Genomic DNA, 6,857 nt, shown 5'->3' on the forward strand with positions numbered 1-6,857 from the left:
AAGCTGTAAAAATTCTGTTGCTATTAGGGATATTCAGGCTTTCACCTTTTACATTTTTATTTATTATTGTCACACCGTTAAATTTTAGGCCGCACAGTTACTGTAGCACTGTCGCCTTGCATCTGCAGAATCTGGGTTTGATGTCTGGTGTCCAAGGTGTACCTGGGAGTCTTCAGATACACCATAAACCTGACCAGGATAAATTGCATCCTGAAGATGAAATATCAATTAATGCAACTAGCCTTCGCAATTCATCTGTCTGTAGAAAAAGAATACTGCAATTGTCTCGTGTGTGTTCTGTCTTATTGTCAAGAAGGAACATTTGGGTGATGTCAACACATGATGTCAGAGTTAATGTTTTCCACCTTGTCACATGATTAGTTGAGTTTGTTGGTTTGGTAAATGTACACCTCTAGTATGAACACGGGTCTCTTTGGAAGGAGAATAAAATGGCAAAAGAAAAACATGTTAATCTACGTAGTGTTCTAAAGTAACCTACTTTCAGTACACTTATTATTGTTGTTTTTCCTCTATACTTCTACAACTGTTCAGTGATTTATAACCCTACTATCTGGGTTTACCCAGAAAGGAGGGATTTCCATTTAAGTCTTGATTTTTCGATCTTGTGACATCTCAAGTTTTTTCTTGGCACTAGAGCAACTGGCTTGATCATTAGGACTATAAATCTGCATCCAGATTTCTATAAAGCTCCTTTGTGATCTGTATAAAAGGGCTAAATAATAAAATTAAAATAAAGATGTTTGAGAGCTGCATGTATGCTAGCTGTACTAAGCGTGATATTTAAAGATTTTGATTGTGTATGTAATTTGGAAATCAATGAGTGTGACCCTCTCCTGACTATACCATGCCACGCCTGGGCTTGTACCAGAATTGCGACAGGATTTCCACTTTATTGCTTTTTGCTGTTGTCTGTTTTTGCTTTTTGCCTGTACATGAAGGCAAGCTTATAGGAAGATTTCACAACCCACTTATAACCCTGATGTCTTTCTCATGAAGCAACCTGTGTTTAAGGAAGCTTGTGGTGTTGTACTTAAAATGCTCACACAGTTGTGCATTTCCTTTACCCCGAGTCAATATTTGGTTCTTTATAAAGTGACTGAGTTGTGAGTTTTTATTAGTCACGCATATGACACTCAGGGTTCCACCTGACTTTAGACAGTGACGCCTGGGATTTCAATTCAAATAGTACTTGTCTTCCTTTTCAGCGCATCCAAACACAAGCTGGTCTCTCTGTGTTTACACAGCACAAAGCTCTAGTCTTTTAACCAGACATAGTCATAGGCCTGTGATCCTGGCTGCCCATCAACCCACTTAGCCCACTCAGCTATGTTAATCAGCCATGGAGTGAACAGGAGAAGAGTCCCAGCTTATGTTCTCTGACCATGTTTTAGAAGCCTATACTGAATGACTCTTTTTCTTTTTAACATGCCTCCACTTGACTTTTAATTGAGATACCTGTGAGTCAGATATTATGAGAGTTGGTAATTGGACCTTATTTAAAAAAGAGTGTCAGCCTGAAAACACTGGATTAGCTCTGAGGAAATTAGTTAAAATCACATAATGACCAACCCTATGCCACATTCCTCTTTAATGTTTTCTATTTTCTTTTACAGTAAATCATGATATTGGCCACAATGGTATGTCTGGTTTTCAGTAGGAAGGTTACAAAGTTTGGTGCATGTTTGCGTGGTGATGTTTCATACCACAACAACCTCTCTAGTTTCTGCCACCAGCCACGTCCCGTCACCACACTGACAGCCCTGCTATACCAGTCATTTTTTACTTCCTATTTTCATGTAGTTCTTTTTTTCCATTATTTTACATTGGAAGCAAGTAATACAAGTTGTCAGCCTCCCGAGTATCACTGAAGGTTCAAAAGCTTTGAAATGTTATTGTTTAGGAAAATGTGATTTTCACACAGCCTCACAAGAGAGCCGTGCTAGCTGGTTTGGGCTAAAAAGGAAAAAGCACGTTGCTTTTCAGGAATGCAGAGGAAGTTCCATTAGTCTGCAAGACCGTTACCACAGGATTAACCAACCACCAGATATTAAGAGCTCAGATGGCCTGAGTCATTCCAAAGACCGCACTGATGGAAAGTCCTACTGGATGACTTACTGATGAGTGAATAGTCTAGGATGTAATTTTTGGATAAAACCTCTGGCAACACTGATGAACCTCCTGCTTCCTTTTATAACTCACTGAGGAGCATTTGTGTTTCATTTTTCCATTATATAATGGGTAATTCTGATGTCACAGGGCAGCGTTATTGGATCTGTCTTAGTCCTATTTAAATTAACCATTTCTAGTATTCCAAACATGTAAAGGTTACATTGGTTTATGCTCTAATTAGCATTTGTTTCAAAGGGCCCATCTTTTTATATTTAAAGATAATGCATTTATAACCCCAGACTCCCTTTATTTCACCCCTCCTCCAAATGCACCATTTTCAGTATCTATGTAAATGAGCTATTGCTGAGCCATGCCCAGAGTGAGCTTTCTCTTAATTCTATGAGCCATTTGTTTTGTGGGTTTTCAGTGTGACTTATGCTGAACATATTCAGATTCCTCGTGAGTAAATGGGGTGTAAAAATGAAATTATTTATACATATATTTGGTAGACATAATTTGCTTAATATATCCTTTTAACAGGTACAGTTTTAATATTTGAATACTATTAACATGTACTTTAAAATATCTGTTTAAACTAAATCTTGATATAGACATATTCTAAGTTGCAGATATGCAGAAAAGTATTTTCTTTATTGTAAATTCATGTGTAAACAGGACACTTATTAAAGTGTTAAAAAAAAATGCCCCGTAAGAAGCATTTCATAAATGCTGTGCACCTACAAGAGTTTGGCAGCATTGTGTGTGGTATTTTTTTATCCCCAGAGAGAAAAAGTGGGACAGCTATCATTCTCTGAGGTGATATGAAAATGGCATTTTTCTTTATACAATGTGCCTGTGTGTAAAATAAATGATAGTCATTATCAATGTACAAAAACAGTGCAAGGAAGGTATATTATAATGTACTCTTCTTACATTGGAAAATGCCTAAAATATTTATTTTAATTGTGTGGCTTTGACGCCGAATTTACTTGTTTGTGTATATAGTACAGCAATTTCTAATTATTATGTTTAAAATGCTACTATTTCTATCTATATACAAATGTCAACAAGTTTATGGCAACGAAAAACAAATATACGTTGCTAGGGTAAAAAACAGGAAGTCAGCAAAGGAGGTGTTGGATCAGTTAGTGCAGGCAGCAGAGTTACTCATTACCCCATGATTTACTGCTTACCCACTTCCATAAACAATATGAACATGTCTTAGTGTATCATTCATATAACCGTGACTCAAGTCTGGTCAAATATCAGTGCAAGGTTAATACAGGGCTGTGAGGTCCAGCATGCTTTGTTTCCCTGTTTTTTAGGGCCACTGCTGCTATCCCACTTAGCAGTATCACCTAAACAAGGAGTGAAAATTGGGCTACATGTAACTAAAATATACCCTTCACGACAATTTAAGTAAAATTAAACAAACATTTATTAAATAGCTTATCTCAACAAGCTTTAAAATGATTTTAATTACTTTATCACCTAAGTAGCTCCACCCCCTACAGCTATAGCTCAGTATCTGGTGGAAAAGGGTTTTTCCCGACACAATTGAATGTTTTTATAATAGCAACACAGCAACAAAGTAGGACCCACTCCATATTAATGAACATTGTTTAGGGATGGGATGGTCAGTGATCAGGTGTTCAATTACTTTTTCCACATGGGAACTTTGCAGATGAATTTGTACACTACTGTTCAAATGTAAGCCAGTATGGAAAAAAGTGTCATGATACATTCTTAAATCAGCAAAAAATATCATGTAATTCATGTGTCAATTCACCTTGACATCAATATTTCCACAGATGCACTTGGAATGTTTATATAGTAGGCTTCTTATGTCAGTTGGCATGGCATGCTTATGTAGGTGTCGTGTAGTCTTGTGAACCCTTTGCAACTGTCTTTGTCTCTGCCTTGTAATGTGTTGCAGTCCATTTCAAGTTTCAGTTCAAATGTTTTCAAAATATACTCAGCAAAAAAAGAAACGTCCCTTTTTCAGGACTGTGTATTTCAACAATAATGTTGTAAAAATCCAAATAACTTTACAGATCTTCATTGTAAAGGGTTTAAACAATGTTTTCCATGCATGTTTATTTAACCATAATCAATTAATTAACATGCACCTGTGGAATGATCGTTAAGACTGAAACAGCTTACAGAAACTAGGCATTTAAGGTCACAGTTCTAAAAATGCAGGACACTAAAGAGACTTGTCTACCGACTGTGAAAAACACCCAAAGAAAGATGCCCAGGGTCCCTGCTCATCTGCGTGAACGTGCATTAGGCATGCTGCAGGGAGGCATGAGGACTGCTGATGTGGCTAGGGCAATAAATTGCCATGTCCGCACTGTGAGACGGCTAAGACGGCGCTACAGAGAGACGGGAAGGACAGCTGATCATCCTCGCAGTGGAAGACCACGTGTAACAACACCTGCACAGGATCGGTACATCCGAATATCACACCTGCGTGACAGGTACAGGATGGCCACAACAACTGCCCGAGTCACACCAGGAACACACAATCCCTCCATCAGTGCTCAGACTGTCCGCAATAGGCAGTCCATGAGGAGGAGATGCACTGCAGTACTTCAAGCAGCTGTTGGCCACACCAGATACTGACTGGTACTTTTGATTTTGAGCCTACCTTCATTCAGGGACACATTGTGAAACATTTTTAGTTTATGTCTCATGGTGTTGACTCTTTTAGTGTTTATATAAATATTTACACATTAGGTTTACTGAAAGTAAAAACAGTTGAAAGTCAGAGGACGTTTCTTTTTTTGCTGAGTATATAAACAGAAGTGATGCAGATAACAATTACTGCCCTTATTAAGAGCATTAACAGCACAACCACAAAAACAGCTTTTTCTATTTTCCTGTTTGTGCTAATAGGTGCCACAGTGCGTAAGTGGAATGTCCAGCAAGCCTAGAAACACAGCTTTTCTTATAGCATCTCTGTGTGTAGAAGAGGGTGGATTATACTACTAACGTAAACTTTGTTAGCTTAGGTGCTTTATGAAAACTGTAAAAAGATATTACCATTTATTAGTGTAATTTCCTGCATGGATAATGTTCAGGCGCAGCAACGTTCAAAATTTTTACCCCGTCTGTCACCTGTTCATGAAATGTCAGATAGGACACAGAAGTTCAAAGCATTTACAATGTGTACACATTACTGGTCTGATCCATCATGCACATCATGTTCATTAAACACAAGAAAGATAGGATTTACTTTTTAACACATTACAATGATTTGCCTCTTGCCAGCGAGTAACTAATACTACCTGGAATTATGGTTTCTGAATCAGCATGCTGATGCTCACCTTATTGGTTTAGCCGTTCCTCCAAACCTTTTTAATGGGTGGTGGCTGTTGGAGATATTAAAACACTTCTCTTTTTAAATTGACATAGAGGCAGTGACTCATGCTTTTATGTTTGAATGTGCATTATGAGGGTTAGATTCTAAGAAAAGGTTTATCTCAGGGAACCCTGAAAGCAATAGCTACATTTACATTTTTACAATGTGATTAAAATCATTTCGATTAGAGATTCCAATTTAACTACTTACATGAATGTTGATTAGATATGATGTGCATTTACACTTACTCAATGCATTTGTTCAGAATGTAATTTTTTGACATGCACAAAAGGTCTACCGACTATGAAAAACACAAGAAGAAGGAGGAGGTTTTTTTTCCACAAGCTTCCCATTTTTTTCCCGATAGATCCCACTATCTACAGTATGTTATAACTGAATTCAGTCTCATCTAGGATTGGTTAGATGTTTACTACACATGCCCCTTTATTCACCAAAGACCTAGTGATTGCAAGTTAGTAAAGCCCGGTGGAAGAGAGTTGTTTGCTTGTTAGAAATGGAAGCAAAATAAACTCATGACGTATGTAAAAGGTTATTTATTTCAATAAGAGAAAAACTATCAGATCAGTTGTTTAAATCGATCAAATTTACCTACTGAATGGGTTATCAAAAGTTTACACCACCCCCTCAGTATGATTGAAAATTCATTACAGTTGGGCCGGATTGCATCAGACTGTTCCACTTGAGGAGGTTACATCATGCAGTTTTACTTCAACTGGGGTATGACTCCATTTGTTAGTGGAATATAACGCCCATACCCCCACCAAGTAAGGATGTAGTATTGTCTCCCTTGACGTGAAACTACTGCATTTTTTGGACATATTTAAAAAAGAGCCTGGTGAGGATGCAGGAAGAACTTGGTGAGAATGTATTGACAATGTCAGTGACCAGGTAATGACATAACTAACACTGCTTAGGGACTTTGATGTACTACAATCATGGTGCAGACAGGAAAGATTAGATGGAATTCTGACTGAGTTGTTATGGGGATGTCACTGCATTGTTGCTATATGAATAGAGTTTTCACAACAACTTCAGGCTTGTGCCTGAATATAACGCCCATACCCCCACCAAGTATGACCGCGGTAGGTGCATACCACCTTGTAGAAGACCGCTTTTGTTTATATCACTTTCTTCTGGTGCATACAAGGTTTATGGTACTTATGCAGATTATCAGCTTCTCTATGTCACATACAGAGAATGGAGTATGGATACAGTTCCTCACACCATCACTTTGTGATGAAAAGCACTGCACATGTAGAGGTATTTATACCAACCCTCCAGATGCAATGAGAACAAATTACTGTAAGCATGTGATAAGTGCCTGATTAGAACGTGGGTCGAT

Source organism: Clarias gariepinus, chromosome 2, assembly GCF_024256425.1.
Source record: "Clarias gariepinus isolate MV-2021 ecotype Netherlands chromosome 2, CGAR_prim_01v2, whole genome shotgun sequence".
In the NCBI taxonomy this organism is placed as follows: domain Eukaryota; kingdom Metazoa; phylum Chordata; class Actinopteri; order Siluriformes; family Clariidae; genus Clarias; species Clarias gariepinus.